Source organism: Grus americana, chromosome 5 (assembly GCF_028858705.1).
Source record: "Grus americana isolate bGruAme1 chromosome 5, bGruAme1.mat, whole genome shotgun sequence".
NCBI lineage: Eukaryota > Metazoa > Chordata > Aves > Gruiformes > Gruidae > Grus > Grus americana.
The window spans coordinates 14,275,025-14,298,463 of NC_072856.1; the positions used below are offsets into that span (position 1 = coordinate 14,275,025).

The window sequence follows — 23,439 nt, forward strand, 5'->3', positions numbered from 1 at the left end:
TCATCCTAAAGGCACTGTTCATCCTTTTGGAACTGGCAGGCACAAGAAAAATCCAGGCCTCTCTGGTGGCCTGGGCTGGGAGGCGCAGTCCTCCCCCCAGTCCCACCAGGCTCAAGAGGTGCAGATGGAGCTGCGGCGGGGTGCAAGGACCGGGCTGCTCTGCCCAGCACGCTCACAGAAGGGCTGGTGAGAAAGGCCACCCGGGAAGGGGCAAGCTGTAAAAACAGCCGCAGTTTTACTACGGGAGAGGATGCCAAGCGATTGAACTAAAGGTTGGATTCAAATGGCTCCTTGGGAGAAGAGAAATGGGAATAGCTCATCAGTAGGCACCAGGCAGGGCAGATATAGGCAGGCTTGTAGGACCTGGGAGTGGATGAATCTGTCATTATTCAGAAACTCTGAGTGGAAGATGATGCTAGAAATGATTATGGTTTCCTGGGTACCCCTGCAGCACTGCCTGAGGTAAAAGGCTTCTCTACCTGCCGCAAGGGCAAGGGGTGAAGGATTACCGGGGATGCTTGTAACTAAGGGTTAAACAGAGAAATTCAACGCCTACGTCAGCAAGAAAAGGGCTGACAACTTTAATGAAGATAATCCTGCCTTATCTTTATCCTGCCTCGCCAAATGTAATGTAAGCAGAGCTGCACCTTGGCAGTTAGGGCTTCCTTCTGCCCTTCTGCCCCCACCCCTGCACCCCAGCTTGTGCTCCTCTCCTCCACATTTTCTGGGCCCACTCTCAGCAAAGATGAGAACTAAATGATGGGATGATAGCATGCCACGTTCCTGGTCAGGGACACCTGCACAGTAACGTGCCGGAGATGTTTCAAAGGGAAGGAGGTTTCTTGTCCTGCTGATGCTTTCATGGCCTGTTCGTCCTTTCTGGTAACATCTGTGCACCCATCTACAATGTGCGCCCATCTACACAGAGGCTTTCTTCTCTTCCTTTTTCATCCCTAAAATTAAAATGTATCTCTTCATTCAGTTGAAGCTACATCTCGCAAGAGCTGTGATTTGAGGAAAAAGATAAGTAGCAAGATGTTAAAGAAAGAGCTTATTTCTTGCTTGCTTTGCACTAACACCCACAGTGTAAAAAGGCTGGATCCTGTGATATTAGGGACTAATTCAAAATGTAGTAGGAGGCATTTCCTACCCAAAGGACTTTCACACTGTGGGGGAACTTGAAACATCAGAGCAAAAAAGCAACATGTAAGTATGGAGAACTGGGGGACAGGGAGACAGCGAGTGCTTCTTTTCTTCTCTGTTAAAAAAGGCACTGTTTGTTCCTCGCAACCCTCCAACTTACTGTTACGGTTGACTAATGTCTTCTAGTGCATCTGGATGAAGGCTTTGACCTGAAGGACGGTGACAGCCCGGACCAGCTTACTTTATGGACGAATTCAAGAGAGAGCTTTCTACACTTACGGAGTAGCTTGGAGGGTGGCCCAGCAGGCAGCGGTGGCTGGAGAAGCCCTAAGGCTGGCCGGCAGGGTAGGGCGGTCGCTTGGTGAGCAGGACCAGGAGACAGGGACTTAGAGCTGTGAAGACTAAAAAGAGGTATCAGTGCGTAATGGAGAGGGGCGGCAATGGAGGGCATGAAAGGGGGATTGATGGGAACAGAATAACAACTGAGCATGAAAGGGTCAATGGGTGCGGAAGTTGGAGCAGAGAGGAGAAGGCAGCAGGGACAAAAGTTCAGCGTCCTCGATGATGACAGAGTTTTGGGGAATTGAACTAAAAGCTTCCTTTGTGAGGAAAGCCTCGTATCTTGAGAGCTCGAGGGATAAGTAAAGATGTACGCTGAGTTTCAGTGTCAGCTTCCAGACTGAATGTACACAGGAAATGACCAGACTTTCTTCTTGATATAATAGGAGTAAAAATTAAATGCAACAGAAGTGAAACATATAATTTCCAAGGTATTTTCATACTTTACAAAGTCAGAGGTTTAGGTTTATTTTATGTCAGCAATAGGCAAAATGTGAAGTACTTCTAAGGAAACACCTGTGTTGAATAAAAACAGTAACATACCAGACATAACATGGGTGGTAAACCAAATGTTTAACTTTCCATGTAAAATCATTAATTTTTTTTTAAACTAAAATTATTTCATTAAAAAAGATAAGCCTACATTTGTTGAAAATGTGTTGTTGTCCCTCTACTCCTGACAACAATGCTGGTTTTTACAACTTTCTTCCAGTAAAGCACATCTGGATTTTTAACCTCGTTGAAAGTTTTTATTGTGCTTCTATATCGGACTGTATTGTAATGGAATTGGTATTTATCTCCAAATTTATCCAGTTCCTCCTTTGTGGACAGTCTTATGTTTAACAGGGTCTTTAATTACATTCCTCTACTAGCTGACCACTACGAAAATTGAAATCCTCACCACAAATCTGTAAAAATGTTTCCATTTGCACTGGGAGACAAAAATAGAATAATTCCATGTCTTTTTGGACGGAAGCCTAGCTGAAACTATGTAGGGTTTGACTGACAAGAGGATGTAGTCTTTGCTGAGAGCACTTTCTTTAAGGTCCTTTTTAGTCTTCAGGAACATTTAAGTAGATGAATAAGGAGAGGATTTATGCTAGTTTCCCTTCATTTTTGTTAACTTTGCCTGCTTTTTTTGTAACTTTTGTCTTCTGCAACAAAATCTTTCCAGCTCATCGGGCTTGCTGAATACATAATCACAAGCTGGTAAGTAGCAACTTCAGTTTTGATTTGAAATGGCACTCTATTCTTTTGTGTACAGCTGTGGTAGAAGAATAAAACCCCTTTGTGTGGCTAAGCAAAAGTAGAATTATTTAAACGCTCAGTATTCGCCAGGGTTATAACTGTAAAGTGTAGTCTTTCAGTGGTGAATAAATACAGTTAACGCATAGCTCAGCCTGCAAACGCAGCGGAGAGACTTTACTTGAGTAAGTTCAGAATTATTTCGCACCCGAGTGAGCTCTCCCCGCTGTGCTGCACGGCACGTTACCCGTTTCCTGGGGAGCGTGGATGGGAGCTTACAAAGCACAGCAGGTAATTGGCTGCTTCAGCTGAAAAAGCAGAAGCAGCGCATTTGTTGGTATATATAGAAGGAAAACGAGAACAAATGGTAATTATTATCGGGTGATAGTATTTGTTCATAGTCTTCTGAGCTGTCTGTGAGAGTAAATCCTTACTGACGCTCTGTAGGAGCAGTGAGTGTGTTAAATGTGATGCTTGGGCGGTGGTCGAGCAACTTTTTCTGTCAATGCATTTTGGACTGGAACTTTCATACGCTTTGAATGCAAAAAAGGAGGTGAATGTGTACGCGATAACACAGTTTTTCAGAATGCTTTCTTCTGCTGTTCAACACTTGTATTTCTGGATCGTGGTGCATATTTTTGTACTGTTACTTTATTTTGAACCCTATCTTCATCTTATGTGAACGGTCCTGTCTCTGAAGTCAGTGGAAAGTGAACATAGCTCAGCCTTTAGGCACTTACTTCTGTATTTCTGAAACTTGCTTGCACTGATGCAAACATTTCCTCTTGGAAAGGGAAAGCTATTACTGGGTTAGAGACTCTTCCTCAGTTGCACATGTGGTAGTTTCTACAGACAGACTGAAGAAAAGCTGTAATGGTATATCTATGCTTTTTGTTTAAAGTGGTTTACATCCAGATGGGGTGTGGAAGTGTTTTGGCAGTGTAAAGGCAATTGTACCAGGTTCCTCCTAAAACAGGGCCATTTTCATAAAAACCTTTTTATTCGCTGCTTTTTCTTTCCCTCCTCTCTTTAACTAAATGAAGCATGAAGTCAAGGCTGATAGATGCTAGAATAACATAAAATCTATTTTAATTTTCATAATATAAATATATCGGGTAAAAATAACCATATCTGGGGTTTCATATTTTAAAGATTTATGCATACAGATAAATATGGATGACGAGTCTCACTGGAACTGGTTGACACAGGAGTATAATATTCACTTCAAAAATCGTTGCAATTTCAAGTTGCAGTAGTCCAGTCCTTGGACAGGTTGGTTTTAATTTGTTTGCTGAAAATCTCACCAAGAAACCTGTACACTGTGTTGGAGGTTGAAATTATGCTGCACCTGTAGGAGGAGACAAAACCAAAATATTTTATGGATTTGGTAGGTCTACATGACTGTCTGTAGGGAGGATACTTGGAAGACTGAAAAATATATTATACATTTTTAACACTTTACTATCCTCACTAGTTTGCTTCCTCCTCTTTGGTGAAGTGGAAATCAAAATGTTTCTTTCCTTCTTTTATACACTCTTGTACACTTTGGATTGGCTTTAAATCTCCGTCAGTGTTGTACAAGGTAGAATGTATCATAAAGCATTAAGGGAAATGAAGTTAAGACATGCAATGTCTAATAAAGGATATTAGCATTTATTGGCAGTCATTCTTTGGCCTGTGTGATTTTTTTTTCCAAAGGGCATTGACATTGCTCTTGCTCTCTTTACAACCATCACTCTCCGTGCAGATGTGCTTTTTCCCCATTCACCTTTTTTTTTTTTTTTAATTATTTTTCAATGCCAAATACTTAATGTGTCATTTCTGGCAGAAAGTTCTGGTGATGAAAAAGGAAATAAAATGGGCTTGAGGCAAGTTGCTGGAGAGGCACATACAGGATGGCACAGCCATGGAAAGCTCTTTTTTTTTTTTTTCCAGGACTTGCATACCAGTCTTCATACTGACTTAATGAACACAGGAGGAAGCACATATTTTTCTTGGGCGTGGAAAGCAAATGTGGTCTTGGAGTGCAAGGTTTACTACCAGCATAATCAGCTAGAGTAGCGTGAGTAACCGCGTGCCAACTTTCTTTTGCCTCCTGTGTACCTGGCCCAATTAACTCCATTCTTCATTCTTCATTCGTCTCCCCAGGTGGCTGCCTGGTCCTAATTGGGCCATAAAATAGGTGGCGCTGGTCCATATGGAAATGCCTTGTGGTGTAGGGGAACTCGTAGCTCTTTGTAGGGGTCCTTGAGTGTCAGAGGTGGCAGTGATGTCTGAAAGGAAATTCAGAGCATGAGTACCCACGCTCTCCTCCTGATTGCTGGAAGAGTCTCTTTGCGTAACATAGGTCACCAGATGAAAGCCAGATTGGTTTGAGAGCTGCACAGAGGACCCAACGGAGCGAACTTCTCTTAGGCACAAAGGGAAAAACTTCAGCTGGGATTAGACACTGTTGTTCTTATCTCCTAAGAAAGATTTCTTCTTTGCTTCTCCTCCCCTCCCATGTAGTGATTAGTCATAATTTTTCTAATTGGACTTCTAAACGGATTGTGCTTAGTTGCAAGTCAAGCGGCTCAGCTGTTTCCCTGCTATGCCCTTGTGTTTTCTGGACTCTAACTCTCTGTCTGGAGATGTTGATGGGGTGGGAGGTAGCAGGGAACAGACTGTCTGGTGAAAGATGCTCACTCTGCAGATATCAAGAGTCCAGAGAAAAAGCCCTGGGAAGGCCTGAAATTCTGCACGAGAAGCTCCGCAGGGAGGTAAAGCACCTCGTGCTGGGAACCCAGCAGAAGCAAAGAGATCCACAGTTTTTGGGTAGGCTCATACTTGAAATTGCTTTGAAAACATTTTCGCAGGCTTGTGACCTTTAAAAGAGATTAGAGCTAGTTATTACTTCATTTCTACCTCAGCATGTTTATTTGAGTAGGTGCTCTGTATTAAGTGTGAATAGTGTGCAAGTGGCTTTCATCACTATTTCATAAAAATTGTGTAGAGCCAAGTAATGTATTTGATTACATATACCTATTCCTTGGGGTCTTCCATGGAGATGGGCTGAAACTCGGGATATTATCCAGAGCATTGGGATTGAAACTGGAGTAGATCAGCTGAGAAGATTGGGGACTCTGCAAAACTTCATGGCTAAGCCAAACTTCTCAGATCCCATCTTTCTTCTGCGCATATTTCGGAGTGTACCTTTGACATCCAGGCACTCCTGTATTGATCTTTTTGCATAATAATGAGGTGTTGCCAAACAAAAAAACTAACAGTCTTGCAAACCAACTCAAATCTACTAGGAGTGGTTTAAGGGAGGACTGGATTTCTAACTCTTATTTTGCTGGGACAGTCGTGACACATGAGGATAATACACCTGCTCTGTGTCACTCATTCTTCTAGCAAATTTGGAACATTTTGTGACAGTAAACCTGCCCAGATCTCCTGTCATATAGGAAAAACATGCGGCACAGCTGGAAATGAGTGGGAACCATTCCTGCGTGAGCTCCCGTGGGGACACAGGGCCACCGATGCCATGTCTGGTGGCCTGAATGGGCATCATGTTCCCCCTGATTGCAGAGGAACCAGGCAATAACCCACTTCACGTCCTTCTCTTTGTGTTTAGGAGGAAAAGGGTCAAGTACCGCTCTGTATGCCTATGCCTAGCTCTGAAAAGTGACCACAGTATTCAATAGACCAAATTACTTGCCTGATGCATTTCAGAATTGAAATTTTGTTGTCAAAATGCTTATTTTTGCACCCTCATCCCCGGTTAGATCACGTGACACCCCTCTGCTTTCTGTGGTCCTGGTTGCTCTCTCACATGGAGCCACACATGATCATTTGCGATACCAGAATGCCAACTCATCGAAATTGCAATAAATCAGAGTTACTGAGAAAATATTTTGGTCAGATCTAACAGACACCAGTGAAAAGCTACTTCTAGAGAAATGACGCTGGGTTTATCGGCTCACATCCCCCATTTGTGTACCCTGGCAGAGCCCTAATGCAGTCAGTGGAGCCACGTTAATTTGTCTCTGGCCAGGACAGGTCTCCTACTTTTAAGTAAGTGATATCCACATGAAGGAAAAATAAAATCTGTGACCTTGTATCATACAAGTGTGCCTGGAGAGTGCTGAGATTAAAACCAGAGATGCTGGTACCTGTCAGATTTAATTCAGCAACCTCTCCCCGCAAACACAAGTGCACCTCAATGACTTCAGGAATTGTTAGGGAAACCCAAAACACTCAGATGGTGACAGGTCACTGATAGCCAGAAACTGCTCATTCTGATGCTTTTTGGGTTCTTGGTCAGGAAGGAGTTAAAACCAGTGCTGGAAGGGAGCTGAAATATTCAGAGTAAGAAATTTCCAGAGGGGGCTGTGCTGGCCTAGGCTGAGCTTAGCACTTTCTGCTGCTCTTCTGCTCCCTTGACACGTGAAAGGTGTAATGAACGCGCTGGTCGCAGAGGCTCCCGAGGCACGGCTCACACCAGAGTCATTTGGTATTTGCCCAGTTGAAGCATCTACAAGTTTTGGAAGTCAAACCTGGCTTTCCCTGGAGTTGGGGCACAGCGTGAGGTGGCCGAGAGCCATCCTGCGTTGCCCACGCCAAGCTGCTGAGCCGCCCAGGTCGGGCGCATGTGCACCAGCACCCATGTCCTTGATTTGACTGTGTGCATTACCTGGGACACGTGCATGCTGCTCTTCTCAGTGCAGAGCAGTCAGGGTTAATAAAAACGTGTTGCTTTATTTTCACTGCTGTAATTTCAGCAGAGCAAATACAAAAAGGAACAAAAATCAGGCCATCTGGGCAGCACGGGCTCCATCTCCCCTTAGGGAGAGCGGTGCACCTTGCCTGCGGCAGGATATCGTATGCTGCCAGGGCTCAAATCCCCAGGTCTTCCAGAGCTGTGCAGCAGACCTACCCTCTGTCACCAGCTCTGTGTCTCCCCTCGCGAGGATGAAAACTTCTTCAGCTTTTGCTGCGGGGCAGCGACTGCTGAGGTCCCGGTGCCGCAGGGAGGCCATGGCCCGGGCTGGACCCGGGGAGGCAAAAGCAGGAGTGCTAAACAAACCTTGGCAAAAACCAGTCGTCTCTTGGCTAAACTCTTAATTCCTCTGGGGTGTTGAAGGTCTGCTGAGGGCAGCCAGACAACTTGTTCAGTGCCCTCCAGCCAGCTGTGTGTGCCTGGCAGGGGAGTGAAAACGCACCGAGACAGTACAGCTGTGTCGGTCTTACTAGTCACTTTGAAAAGTGGATCATCCCATGTTAATTACCCTTCTCACATAAGTCAAAAGTGATGTATGATTCATAAGTAAGAATATTACCTGTGCTGCCTTTTACACTGCCTCAGCCAGGCAGCGACATGGCACAAACTGCGTTGACAAAGCCCTTACTGCAGGCGAGAGCTGCACTGGGGTCATGCCGGCAGCACACGGACCTGGTGACTGGGTCTAAAAAACTTAAATTCAGAAAGTGTCTTGGAGGCATTTCTCGAGAACAGAGCATTTTGCAAGTGCTCTATTTCCAACCAACGAGGGCCACATTAGGAATAGCTTTTTTATTAGCTAATTTCTGTCCTTACGAGGAAGATGCTTCCTTCCTCTCTTCATTTAATTCCTTTGCTACTTTGACCTTCACCTGTGTGTCTTGCTCACCGAAATCCTCTCAGGAGGATCAGTGTCAGCTCTAATAAGCCAGCTGTCACTTTACACCAAACAGAAAGTAAATGTTTCATTTGTTAAATGGGCCGGTAGAACACATTGCCTTTTCCTACCAGCCTCGTTTTTCTTCTAGGGGAAAGTATCTTACTTTTATGTGACTGAAAGTGCGTAAAGTGGATTTGAAGCCGCAGATTTAAGTGTCTTGAATGAAGACTGTTATGTAAGACTTTTCTTTATTTATCAGTTCTGGTGAAATATGATCGGTGTTACAGCACAGGGTCCGGTCACGACAAATTTTCTTCTATTTCCAGTAAGAAGATAAGGGATACACTGTGTGCGGAACGCGTTGGGAAAGGCTTCTCTTTAGCAAGCTGCACAAGAAGGCACGGGGAAAGTAAGATTATTGCACAGAGCTCTTGGCTGCTGATGCAGGGTGCAGCTCTGCTTCTTGTTGGGACTTTTGCCATTGACTTGCTTGCAAGCAGAACAGCTTTTCTCTGTCATAGCTTCTGTTGTGTTTATTTATTGCTCCCCTGCCACTGCTGTTTTGTGCTGACAGGCACAGCCTGTGCTTCTCTACCAGCTTGCGCAGGTGGGTTAGTTTTACACTAATAAGCTTGGAAAGTATTTGTGAGTGAGTGTTGAGGGGGAGTGGGTTTTTTGTGCCTTTCATGCTGAAGCTGGTGTTTGGGGTTGGATTCAACAGCTTATGGAGAGCTGGTTTTAAGAGATGTTTGACAAACGTGAAATCGGTGCATGTCACCGACCAAAAGGCTCTGTGGAGAGCAATTTGAGAGAGAAAAAGAAGGTGGCAGCTTTGGTGTGTGAGAGGAAGGCCATTGCTTTTTTTCTATGAACCTGCAGGTTGTGTAAGTACGGTTGCTTCTGTGGATTTGACCCTGTATTTTTTTTAAGTTCAAACCAAGCCCATATGCGGAGCTAGAATAGGTGCCAAAACTGGCTGTAAGCTACTCGTGCACCTCCATCCTCTGGCTCTGCAGTGAAGCAGTGTGAAACCAGCCCCTGTTCGCATGTAGAGTAAGGCCCCTTGGTGGTGCTCTTGGGGGCACTGGCTGCTCAGCTCTCAGTGCACCTGAGACTCCTCTTGCTCCGTATTGTTTGGGGGTATCTCCACAGCGGTGCAGTAATACCCTGTGGGCTCTCTTCTCTCCATGGGCAATCCCCCAGGAGCTCTTTGAACTTCTCCTGAGTCACCGCTGTGCTGCAGGAGCCTTTGCCAACAGAGGCTAAGGGACAGCAAGCTGCTTAGTGCATGTTACAGGAGGCTGCTCTAGCTTACGCTGGAGACCAGCCTTTCGCCCCCCTGGCCGCAGAGGCGGGGAGGGTAGCTTGTCTCTTGTTTCTCTGGGCATTAGTTTGTCCTTGTCTTGTGATCTGCACAGGGTGGAGACTCAGGGCTAAAATCCCTCTTTCTTAGCACCCTAATTTATGCTCTAAACTAAGTGTTTGCAGTAGCTGAGATATCTATGAGAACTATTTCAAGATATTTAAATCTAGTTAACTCTCCATTATACTGCCCATCAGTCTGACCGAGCTTTGAAACTGCATGTGTATGACAGATATATGTCTGCTCCTCTGCAAGTACCTGTCAGTGTGTCAGGACAGGCCTTAAAGACCTCAAATCCAGAACCCTGCGCTTGGCCCTGCTCTGCACTGAGCATCCCTAATGGCAAAGAAGTGGTTTGGTCTTTGTTGGTTCAGTTTTGTAGGTTTTGTGTTGAAGTCTTTCTTGGATGTATCCGATGAATGTGTTTCTAAGGCTGTGACTTGCATAGATAGGTGAATCTGATATTTAGCAGTGGGGTCTTTGGTCTACTTCAAACTTTAAAAACCACCCCTTCAACACCAAAACCAACCAACCAAAAAAACAAAACCACAAAAAGGGGCTACCTAATCACTAGAAAAAAACCCACCACCAAAACTTCTGGCTGTGGCTGAACTGCACCCTAAGCAAAGTACTCTGTGGCCATTAAGCTTTGAATAATTGACTTTCTCAACAAAGGGTCAAGTTTGTGGCTCAAGTGAATGGAGCTGGAGCCCACAGAAACATTGTCTGTTCAAGCCACAGCCCAGGTGGGAAGCACAGCTGGGATAATGAGCCTAAACCTTTTATAAAAAAAAGAAAAATGGGTAGCTACACTTTCAAGGGATGTAGGATTGCATTTATTTAAATCTAAGTGTGTATTTAAGTGTATGACTGTACAAAATTATATACAGAAACAATAACAGACAATCAGCTTGTAAAACATGTAAACAATAGACATCTTTCAGCATATATTACTTGCAAGTAAACCTAGAGAAACAAAGAAGATTCTTTTATGGTTAGATCCCATCTTGGGAAAGAAGTCAAGTAATTGGTAGACTTGGTGTAATTCCTTGCTGTTATATTTGGCAAATAGGTAACACATAATTCAAAAGATAGTTAAAACTTTATCTTTGATAAAGTTCGGTCCATGTCACTCCCTGTGGATGTGAACACAGCTACAAGTTAGGAAAAACCAGTGTTCCCTTGTGTTGGTACAAAGCATAAGGCTTGTAGACAGTTTATTCGGCATGCTCCAGGAGTACTGCAACTGGGCATCTGAACACTTTTAATGTTTAAACAAATTGTAATTTATGAACTCAAGCTTTTCTCTAAGCTTTGTATTACTTAGAGTCTTCTCTGACAGTCTCTGTCCTAGAGCAAGAAGCTGTAGCATGATAAAGGACACTTCACACACAGTGAGACTATTGCAGAATTTTGTCCTGGATATAGGGATTTTACTACTTTAGTCTCCATATTAGTAATACATATATTAGTATTATCTATTATATATTAGCAAAAATATAGGTCTCCTTCTTAGTACTTCATGATCAAGATCTGGGTGTAGCGCCTTATCTTGGACATTACAAAAATACCCTGGAGGAGCAGGTGTAAAACATCAGCATCCTCAAATTATGTCATTTAGACTGTTTGCAACTTTCTTGGCTGGAACACCACCTTATTCTCATCATTCAAATTCGGCTTTCTGCAATCAGTTGTGAGAAAGCCTTCCTGGCTGGAGAAGTGCCTTTCTCTGTTCCATGTGTTAAGGATCAACTGGCTTAGTAACTTTAAGACTGCCTTTCCCTCCCCTTCTGTGTTCATCAAAAAAGTGGTGTTGGTGGGCACCCACAGCAGTCACTAAATACGACGGTCCTGAGTGCAGTGCCGCAGAGGCACCACCTGTGTGAAGAAGCAGAACTGCTGAGGAATTAGTTACCACAAGAAAACAAGCAAACAAACCCAAACCCCAACTGGCAGAAGAGTCAACATCAGGTGATTTGGCAAAGAAATGTGGATCACTGCTTTTTCAATCCAAAGTATCATTTTGAAACTAATAATGTCTCTGAAACTGGAATAAATCTTAAATATGCTTCCTGGTAAAGTGTCCTCTAAGATTTCATTGCTATTTTGTTGCCCTCTACAAAGGGAGAAGCAAATAACTGGCCCTGAAATTTAGAAATTGGAGAGAAAATTTTGCACCTCCTGAATCTGTCTAACTTTGAAAGTTAAACTGTCGATGCGTGGTTGTGATGACGGTACTACATGTGCGAACCTACATTTGCTCTTACAAGCTGCAGCTGAGGTTTTATAGCTAGGGATGCAAATTTGTGTGGATTCCCACTTAGAGGGTGGCTTTCTATGCTTTGGAAGATGGGGTAACTTCTTGATTTTTTTTTTTGTTTGTTCTGCTCAACTAGGTGTAGGTGTGCTTGTTTGCTGCTCCCCCACAAAACCAGCAAACACAGATGGTGTTTTTTTAAAAGAAAAAAAACAATAAAAGGAGCTTGGCTTATATTGCCACCTGAGTGGAAAATGTATTTCCAAGTGTGTGTTGGGATTAATACAGTGAATACCTGTGAGAGCTTGTTTCAGTCAAACGGTAGATTCTGTAAGTTCCTTAGTAAGTACTTTAGAGTTAGTATTCTTCTCCTGAGCGTATAAATCTTTCCTCTCCCTGACTTTTTCTCGAAGCCCCCCCCCCCCCCCCCCCCCCCCCCAAATCTGCTTTCCCTTTCTGCCCCTAAAATGCTCCCAAGCCACAACTGGCAAACCCACAAAGCGCACAGCTTCCCGTTGAGGCATTCCGAATGGCTCTGTACAGTGAAGATTCTCTCACGCTGGATCTGTTCAGCCTCAGCACAATTTGCACAATTACTTTCATAATAATCCGCGAGACCCAACGCTTGTTGCAGAAAGGTCAACAGTGAAACAGGCCTGGGTACTACGAGCAGGTCCAAAATGATGTGACAGTAAATTGTAGTGCTGGTAAGCGTCTTGTTGATGTTGAAGGGTTGCAATGTGACAAAACTAGAGTCTTTGTTTTGGTCCGAGTGTCGCGGGGATTGTTTTGTGTAGATGTGGAGGCAAAGAGAGGGACATGCTACAAATTGCCAGGATTACTATGAAGCCCTTTGCCAACCTGTTAGTGTTGCTTGTTCGTAATAAAGTACAAAAATAGCAAAATGGTTTGGTTGTAGCTGTGAACGTGCCACTGCTAAGTTTTGTTTTTAAACAAAAATAGGATAAATATGCAAAATAAGATGTCAGAGATGTCAATTCTCTCTCAAGTTGATCATTTAAATTTCTAATGCTTCTGGATCCTCCGTGCTCCCTTCATGATGATGGGTGGAAATCTAATCACCAGCTTAATGCTGGGGCTGATCTGAGCCTGATAACAATCCAGATGGGGTTGAGTGAAGATCCATAGAAACACGCTCGTTGTCACATTGGAGACTATCATCACAGCACAATTCCTTGTCCGAACTAAAACCAAAGGTGGAAGGATGCTCCCTGGGTGCTAAAGGATGGTGTACTTTGTTGCTGTACTAACAGATGAAAGAGAAGAGTTTACTTTCTTTACAAAAATATTTTAACTTGGTTGGCTTTAGGAAATTATTTTAAAATAAAGCTGAAAACCAAAAGCCCAGTTTTAGAGGTGGAAGAAACACCAGGACTTCAGACTCCTATAAATCCCTTTCTAAAAATGATCCTACTCATAAACTCTCTAAGGTAAACATTATTTTTGTCTCTTTTTTCAATTGTAGCTTTTTATGGGAAGGGCAGGTACCCACCCTGTAGTGCTCCAGAGCAGTGCCAGAGCTCACAGGCTCTGTCGTTCCATCTCTCATCAAAAATCCCCAAGCACAGAAAAATGACCTTGTGACAGGACGTGATCCAGATAATACTGTTTGATTTAAGAATATTCTTGTTCTTCTCTTAGTTTCTTGGGGGTTTCCATGGACAAACACACCGTCTAAACAAGGCGCTTATAAAATGTGCATTTTCCTTGAGCGACGTTATTTCGCAACCACCCGGCAGCAGGTTTTGGAGGTATTTCCCTGGAGAGGCTGGCAATTATGACTAAAGGACAGACAGGAGAATAGTTTGGGATGGATCAGGTTCCCTGTACCTTGAGTTCTCCTTCATGGTTTCTGCCTTTATGATCCTGGTTGGCAGCTCTTGCACCTACGGATACATCGTATGAGGTAATTTCAGCTTTTCCCCTGAATCTTGCCTTTTTTTTGGTCACAGCTAGGAAGATTACATATATGTGTGTCAATCTTGCTATTTGTTTCTATTTTCAGCAGAATTTTATTTGCCATTGTCAAAACCTGAGCACAAGAAGCTACATCACAAAATAGTAGTAAATAAAACTTATTACAAATAAAACAAAAGCGTTGTTTAGCACTGTGAATCTCTGTACTGTTTGCCAAAGGCAGACTACAGTTTAATGGGCTTTGAAAATAGAAACATTAAATTAATCAGATCTATTTCTATGGAAAATAAATGAGGCAATTCTTATCGCATGAATAAATTGTTCCTTTAGAATATTGTTTTGCACCATTATTGCTTCAAGTACCATTTATGTAATCTCCTAATGAAAAGCCTCTGTAGCAGCCAGCACACCGGGTACGGAAAAAGCTCAAAATTCCCAATTCCTTTCGAAAGCAAATACAATGTATTGGAGAGGAGAAGGGGAAAAAAGATTAAGGAGCTAGATCTCATTTCTTTGAATAATAAGAACAGTGAACTAGTGAGGGGAGAAAAGTCTCATAAAAAGATAATATGTAAAGAGTTTTTCACACCGCCCCAAGTTTTCTTTGTTAAAAAGGTATTCGAGCCGAGATTTTTTTTCAATTTAAAATACTTTCTGCTTTACTTTCCCTCCCCCCACGGCTGCCCCCAGCCTTAGGCACCTCCAGCCTAAAATTGAGGGAATGGGCATGGGGTAATTGGTTTGAAGAAAATGAGATAGGGATGTGAAAGAGGGAATAATATTGCTAAAGAGGGAATAATGCTGCTCGAAGGAGGGAACTGACCCGTCGCAGTGCTGTGCTGTAAAAGTATTCTTCTAGCTTTCAGGTTGTATTAACTCGATTGCTTTATTAGTTATTACACATACTAAATATAAGTAACTATAACTCTAGATTTTGGAGAAATAATGAAGTGTAACTTTATGTGCCAAATCAATCTGTTCATTACTTGTTATGGATTTGATTCCATAAACAAAGTACCCATCAGTGGAGATGAGATCATATCCTAAATGCCAGACACACTCTGTAACGGCTCCAGGTCTCTGTAAAGCAATGCCTGCCTCCCTTTGACCTGGCTGCCGGCTGCTACTTTTCGAAAGAAAATTTCGAGTTGGTGCCCATTCCCTCTTTTTTTAATTTTTTTTTTTTTAATTTTTAATTTATTTATTGTTTTGTTCTCGGGAAGTGCCAGCTGTCCAGAGAAAGCACAGAGGGTGCAGACCGGAGTCTTTGCTGAGGGGAGACCTGTAGTTTGGCTCAAGCTCTGATTCATTGAGGCCGAGCTGCTTCGCGATTTCCAGTAAAAACAAAAAAGTGCATTTGTGACAAAGGCTTTTTTTTTTTTATTTTGATTGCCGTGGAGTTTAATTGCCTCAAACTGGGGCCAGCTTTTGTTCTGTCTTGCAGCTAAGTAACTCTGGCATTTATGATAGCTTGCAATTACTGTGCAAACTATCATTTTTCCACTTCAAAAGTTACGGTTTCTCCGTGCCTACTGCATTATCTAAGATACCACAATTATGTGCATCCTCAGAAAGAGGAAATGGCTGTGGCACATCACATACTGTGGTGTGGTGAGTGTAGGGAAATGTATTTTGGGGGTTTCTGTGATAAATGGTCTTATGGAGCCAAATTTTCCTAAGTGCCTGAGGAGACAATTTCGTTCATTGAAGATACTGTAATGCCTTTCCTAGGAAGACTTTAGATCAGCGATTAATTTTTAAGTGATTTATGTGTAGGAAGGTAAATATCAGGTAAATTGTAGCAAAAATAAGTGACTACTCAGTCTCAATTAGTCATAGGCACACATGAGAGCAGGATTCAGGAGTCAAGAGGGACCAATATCTATTTCTAAGTAGACAGTGGTCTCAAACACTGAAATTAAAACAGATGTGCAAGGAGGCCACTTCTTAGAGGAACTGCTAAAACAGCAGATTGGCAGTGTCAGACCTGGGAAACCTGTGCTGTGTTGGTATTTGTTTGTTCCGATTTGCTCTTTGGCTTTCTGGAATTTGTAGAGTTCAAACTCAAATACGTGGTACCTAAAAGCAAAGCAAGAATAAATCCCTATCTTCCCTTTTTGTCGGGGGTTTGCTATTTGTTTTTTCAGGCAATACGCAATCTGCATATGACCCGCTGCAAGTGGGAAGCCGAGTTTCGTCACTGTCTGATCTCTGATACGCTGGGTTCCCGATAGCTTCACTGTTGTGGAAACTAACTATTTACAGATGGATTTGGATGTGTAAGATCTGCTGCAAAAATAGATGCAATTTTAGCATAACCTTACATAAGAGGTGTATAAATTCTTCTGCCTTTTGCCAGTGAATTAACCAAGGATGTTGAAAAGTTATGTCAGTCTCTCTTCTGCCAAAAGCTGTGGGGAAGAACTACAGTACAGCCTTTTAAGTCTGACAACTTTCTGCTCTTGTAGAGCTAATCTGTCAAGATCTTTTTCTTTTATTTTTTTGAATGAGACGAACTTTCCATAGGGTTGGTGATTACTAGGTTATGATACAAATGTAGTTCAAGATCACTGTTTGTTGGTTTAATTTTTTTTTTAATGTTAACAGAGATGTAACAGTAACCATGTTCAAACACTTTGGTAGCTTGGTATACTGGGACAGCCAAAGACTTCAACTTTTCTTTTTGTTCTTTCATGACAGAGCCTTTCATGGCTTTGGGACAGCTGGTAAACACTCGCTTCATTCCACATGAAGGGTGGAATCAGCTGTATTTATTGTTGAATGATGTAGTGTTGATTTGGGGAAGAAGAGTCTAAAAGCAACAGGGAAATAAAATCCTGAATCTGGCTGTGATCATTGTTTGGTAGCCCATCTAGTATAGGAAGTCTCGTTTCCTCCTCAAAGTCCTTTGGAGTTCATGACCTGCCTGTCTTGGGTTCAATGTGCTTTCCCATGCCCATAGTGTTTTCATGATCTATTTACATTTGTCCTGGTCTGTTCTGTGGCTTTGCTCATGCTTGTGTCCTGCCTGGTGGACCCCTTCCCGTGGCAGCACCGCTACCAAGGACCTTCTCTCCCAAAGACCACACACGGTGTTTTACATGGCTTCTGCTGTAGTAATTCAAATAAGGCAGCCACTCATGTAGCACTCGTAAGAGCTGACTTTTTATTTTGTCTCAGTGGTGGTTTTAATACTGCATTAGTACTCTGTGTGCCTGTCTAATATTAATGAGAGAAAAACAAGATGCAATTTAAAACTTAGATTTTTATAATGGCTTTAGTGTTGCTTTGAAAGGTGGGAGAGATTGAAATGAATTGCTCTGCAAATTAATTTATACAGTTAATGATATACATGTTATATGAAAAGTGGCTAAACTTGAAGTGGTTTCTTAATATGTTTATAAAAATTCAGTGGATGGGTAGTTAACAGATAAATTATTGATAAAATGATGAAGAGAGTGTGTAGTAGAAATCTGCTAACTATGACTGAAAGAAGATTCGGTTCCGTAGAAACGTCTGTAATTTCTTTAATATCTTGGATACTTAAAAGCACTCTTAGAGCAATCTGAAAGTTTTTACACTTGATAAACTTTGCTCAAAGGTGTCTGGTGCATCAGTTTTACAGTAAGCTTGCTTGCCTGAGGAGTGTGGTACCAGGGAGGCCAGAAATCTCCAAGGTGTTACTAGTAAAATCAGTTATTGCCTTTCTGTACAAGTACAGGGTGTGCACGGAATGAACAAAGCACCCCTCTGCCTCCTACTCTGTTTGTGAAGTCTGCTAAGCGAGAGGGGGAATTGCCTTTATCTAGCCAAAGACGTTGCTTTGCCCATTCTCGTGAACACCATTTTGTAATATTGCCCCCACGTACCGTGCAAATGTATCAAACCCACTGCATGAATACATCAGAATACATCAAAAGACAAGCAAACAGTGAGAGAACTTCTGAGATGTTTATTTTGTTGTGGGCAAACCATGTTCTTCTGAATCAAAAAAAGTGAGGCATCTTAGAAAAGAACTTCAGTGAAATTGTTTGAATGCTGAGCAGTTGACCAAACTTCAGTGCAAGTCAGCTCGGTTGACAGGAATCTGTCATAATTTAGTGCTGTTCAATATTGGTATACTGCAGTCCTTTTTTTATGGCATGAAGAAAACCAAGGTATTGCTAAAAGAAAGTTTAAGATACTGCTATGAAAACTGTTAGGCCTCGCTGTATGTAGCTGTAGTTTATTACAGTGCTGTTGCAGAAGAGTAAAGTCCAGACTTTGAAGTGCCACTAGAAATTGTAGGCAATAGTATAATTAGATGAAATGCAAGGTATGCTTGGTTTTTTTTAATGTTGCAGTATCAAAATAATATTCCCTGGTCTGACAAACCTTTGATGAAAAGGAGTGCTTGTGCTGACAAGAAGTCAGTGGGTTCACTTGATAAATAAGGTTCACAATAGTGGACCATTGTATTTATTCTGGAGAGCCCTTATCACTCCTTTGGGATGTGAGCATGAGATTAAGTTCTCTTTGCGCATTGCAGTGCCGGTTGCTACAGTGGAAAAGCTGTCCCTCGTTCGAAAGGTCTGTGCTTTCTAGTGATATGAAAGAAGACGCTTCTTGTTGGGTAGATAAATGAAAGTAATGTACGCCCGTGTGGGATTTCATGGCCAAACACACGTACTTATGCTATCCTGTGCATGTGCAGTAAGTTTGAAGCTCCCAGAAAGTATTGGACTACTGCGTTTTAAGTACTGTGACTACCTCTGCAGTAAGTATGCTTCGCTTCCAGAGCTACTGTACGTATGATAGAGCTACACCTGGATTTCCAGCATTACTGGTACATGGCACATGACCAACAATATTGGGATGTTTCATGTATTAATAGGCTTACTGTGTGTTGGGGGATCCCAGATTAATGGAAGGATTCCTCAAAAGTTCTGTGCACAATGAATTCCTGCTGTATACGTGGGGAACTTAATCCTGCGTGGGTTTGGGGTTTTTGTTACAAGGTAAAGATGAGTAGGTGTGGTGGGTTGGTACTAGAACCTGGGAATTTTTGGTGGTGTCCCTCAGTGAGGCGATGTCAGACATACTCATGTATGCACACAAGGCTTATGCTAACCTGATTTATTTTCTTTTATTTTCTTTTTCTCCTTCCCTTTAAATAAAAAAAAAATCTCGTATACTTCCATGTGTTTGGTTTTTTTTCCCCTAGTAACCTGGCTTTCTACTGATAGTGTGAGTTTTCATTTTTGGTGTTCAAAATACCCCTCTTTGTGCAAATAATTTCTGTATAGGATAATATTTCAGAGGATCAGAGGCTGAAAGATAAAAATTCAGATGCTTGTCAGCCACCAAGCTACATCATCCCCACGGTATGCTGACACCTCTTTCATATGTTAAAACATTGTCCACGTGACAGATGTGTAGCCCTTGCATCGGCCCTTGTTACCAAAAAGGACAGTATGGGGAGAGACTTGTTGGGGTATTGGTAAAGAATGAGACAAACTTGCATATAACCAAAAGCAGCTGCCATTTGCCATCCCTTCCTTTTCTTTTTTCCTAAATGATAAACTAATTCTTATCTGAGTTTGTGAGTTGTGATATCATTGTCCTGTATTCAACCTCTTATTCACAAGATCCTCTAAGCTCATGTGCTATGAATCTGTGTTGTCATTTGCAAGACCATCATTTGCCTACAACCATGTATTTTTGGTACTATTTCTTTATTGCAACACACACCTAAACTCTTTGTTGCTACGCATTGTGTTTCTAGTATGAAAGCTGTGGAAGTCTGTTCAGCATATTGCCATGTCTCATATTTTACCATTTGAAATAGATTGCCAGCTACAATCTGTGTATATTTAATTTGTCTAAAAAAAAATGTGTTGGCCAAATTTGCACATCTTAGAGTTATTCAATTTACCCTAATGGTCTTTAACTGAGAGTTATGTTCATACAATGGAGGATAAAATAGACTGAAAATTTTTCTCAGAGCTATTAAAATTTTGAACTTGATGAGTTCCCATCCAGTTGAGAAAATGCAGGTTTCTGAGTGGGTCCCATAGACCTGTCAAATCTGGCAACCAGAAGCTAGTTTTGTTGAGGCTACTGGAAGATAAAGGAATAGTATAAAGCAAGAAATGATGAGAGGAATGTGATTATTTCTAATCTAGAGTGATTGGGGGGCTGGACAACCAGCTCGTGTCCAAGTGACATCATGTCAAAAGCATAACTGTGCTGAGGCACCTCAGGGGAAGCAGACTTCTGCATCTGCTCAGCAACAGCACCTTGCTAGATAATACACTGCAATTATTTCCTTCTTGGAGCTTGAGGGGAAACAAGTAGTTTTGTTCTTGACTTCTTTATATAAAACCCCCCACCTCCCCCTCAAAAAAAACCCCAAACAAAACCCTCCCAAACCCAAGCCCTAAGGTATTGAAGGACATACTTCATAACTAAGCACTACTACCTAATGCATACACTCAGTATGAAAGTGGACCACATAACAGCACAGAGAAACCTGTATTGAAAACCATTCCACTGTGCTCAATATGAAGGGGCAACCCAAGGAAGTTGCATTTCTGTATAGCTTGTCGACTAAATAGGACAAAGGCAAGTGAAAGGGAGGAATAGCCCTTTGCTCCTTACTTTTTTTTTTTTTGGTAGCCTTTAGTCCAACAAAGAAGAAACTTGCTTTATTTGACAAAGAACATGCTCAAATCTTAATGAAATAAATTGGCCTTAAGCATATGCTCTATATCTTCCTGGCTAGATGTGCATTTTCCTGAAGTAGGGTGTAAGTGACTCACTGGGCTGTGTGAGAACCAGGAAAGAATTGGAATGGTGCTCTAATCAGAAAACCACGTCTGTCTAGAAAAGTGTGTCACTTCCAAATGAGCTACTAGAGGCAGCTGCATCCAAATACCCATAAGGTAGGTGTGCTGTGCAGCCATTCCTTATGAGGCATTAAAAAAATGTTTTGAGTCTAAGCAATTGCATGGGGGGCATGTTCTTTTCAGTATCGTTCTTACTGAGAGTTTCTGTACCAGGTCTCTCTAATTTCTTCAAGAGCAATGTCAAAGGCTTAGAAGCCACTTTTACTCTATGCATTTTAACGGAGAAACAGCAGCTGTCCTGAGGCACACCTCAGATGGCCCGTGCTCTAAACCACGGGGTGTTTGGAGACGTTAAAGGCAAGTGCCGAAGGACAATGCAACTAATTTCAGTGAAGATTCACAAGCAGCTTAGCTGAGAAGTGCTGAGGTTGCTGGACTTGATGTAGCAAAGCACTTAAGCAGGTGTCAGGTTTTAAACATGTGAGGTTTTTCATTTTGGTTCCTATGGACATCCTTAAGTACTTTGCTGGATTGGGATCCTGGCAGGACTGAAACCCTGGATATCTCTGCACCTTAAGCAGTGTCAGTTAAAGCAAGAATTTCTTTGGATTTGCAGCTTTTCCTTAATTTACATGACGTTATTTCCCTTTTGGTTGTTCTTGCTGCTTTTTGTGCTTGAAAGAGTTTATTGGCTTTTATAGTTTTTAAGACTCTATATTCTCTTGCTATTAGATATGCAAACGTGTTTAAAGAGTCTGCAAACCCCCCTCCCCCGCCCCCAAACCACAAATGAACAGAAACCATAAAACTAAAACCCTCAGAAAATACTCCCCTTCCAGAGTTTTGAGGCTGTCTATAGAGAGAATTGCAGTCTTGTCAAATAGGTCATCACAGAGGAGGAATTATTTGTATTCTGGCCTGCAAAAAAGAGGTGTGTTTAAGAGCTGTATTTGCACTTAGCATGAAGCTGAAGATAAAGCACATCTAGCAACAGCTGAGCTTGTGCTTTTCCTTTGAAACAAAATGTGTTTAGGTAAGAACCCGCAGCTAACAGCAAACCATCAAAAATGATGTATTAGTTATACTAGAAAATGAGTGCCGTAGAGCTTGATTCTGCTTATGTTTCACGATCGCATTACGCTCTCCCCCCTCTCTCTTTCGTGACGATACCTTTCTCTTTCGTAAAGTTTCTTCATGCTGTTTTTATATATTGTTGAAGAAGGAATCGTGAGGCTGGATGGCAAATACTGTATGCAATGAATTTTTCAAAAGGTGTTAGTTGTTAGCATAAACTAGCTGAATTAAATGCTAATACCCACAAAATGACTTTTCAACATAGAACCACATATGTCCCTTTTGGCTGATGAGAAGAAAGCCGAACCAAAGCTGGGAGAGCTGTCATGAATCAGGCAGCAGGAGCTGGACCATACTTGCCCAGTTTGTCCTCTTGTAGCTTGCAGGCTTCCTGTCATTCTTCTAAAACAGATTTTTACGCATTGATTGAGGGTCTCCTTTGGCCTGAAGGGAGGGTGAATGCAGCAGTGTTTCAGTGCAGAGGGAAACTATTCAGGCAGAGGGGTCTTGTTCCAGCTTTAGGTACTCTGTCTTCCCAGCTAATGAGTCTGTCCAAGATAGAGGGACTTCAGCAGTTTCCAGTACTCAAAACTGGGCCAAGGAAGAAACCAAAGAGGATATGACTTCAGAAACAATTTTACTTAATTAAAAAAAAAAAAATCTTTTAAACAATTAAATGCTGATCTTTGGAAATAAGCACTATTACTGCTGTTCCTCCAGCCGAATGGATGTAAACCCATAATTTCAAAAGCGTACCCAGTAAGTCAGCCCCCAAAATGTGATACTAGTTGCCCTAATCACATCACAGACCTGACTATTATTTTGAGGTTGTGTAGATTTTCAAAAGGGCTGAATTGGCCCCTTCATTTCTCTTCTAAAAGTTCCATTTTGGTAACGAAACCTGATCTCAGCTTTCATTCCTTGCTCCAGTGGAAGTAAAAGGAATTGTGTCTACTTTTCAGCATTATGTCAACTGCTGGCCAAAGCTTTGGTTTAATAATATCTGATATTCCAGTGGTATCCAAACTAGTAGGTAGGCTAGTGTTCACAAGAAATGTAAAATAAGTAGAGCCATGCATCATTCATCCCCTTCCTGGTAAGCCTTTAAATTCAATGATGGTAAATGTCTCTTGGAGCAATTCTTCGACCTCAGCTCTGCTAGTTTGTCTTTGTATAGGTTACTGAAGAGGGAGCATGTGGAAATGTAGCAATCTCTTGGGCAATATGTAGATTTTTGGTTTTCCTTTAGGAGAAGGATGTCTGTGCTCAGTGCAGTATAGAGATGCAATGTGCCCATGCAGGTCAAAGTATTTACTACTTGCCTGGCTCTCTGCTCTGCAAGCCTGCAGCAGGCAGAAATGCACTCAACAGCCCTATAGCTAGTTTGAAAAGGTGGCTTGTAAGTAAATGTCTGCTTGTTTATTAGGATGGATTAAAAGACTGAAAAGTAAATGCCACGTCTAAGTACTAAGCTGTGAAAAACAAATTGAACTTTACGTCTATGTTGCGTTAGTATGCTGCATTCTTTGTTGTTCTTGATTTATAGTTTTGGAAACGACTTAAGTCTTAATGTGAGCATTTTTACGTTGCATAATCCAAAGGAACAGTTTA

General features: G+C 42.0%; 1 protein-coding gene across 2 annotated transcripts in view; it reads left to right on the plus strand.

Annotated features, from left to right (window-relative positions):
• Nucleotides 1-2,580: 2,580 nt before the first annotated feature.
• The window catches only part of INSC (INSC spindle orientation adaptor protein), a 242,670-nt gene continuing 221,811 nt past the window's right edge, over nt 2,581-23,439 (plus strand). For both annotated transcript variants that reach the window (XR_008577455.1, XM_054828497.1), the window contains exon 1: nt 2,581-2,691. The gene's annotated coding sequence lies outside the window, so the exon portion shown is untranslated. The remainder of the gene's footprint in view (nt 2,692-23,439) is intronic.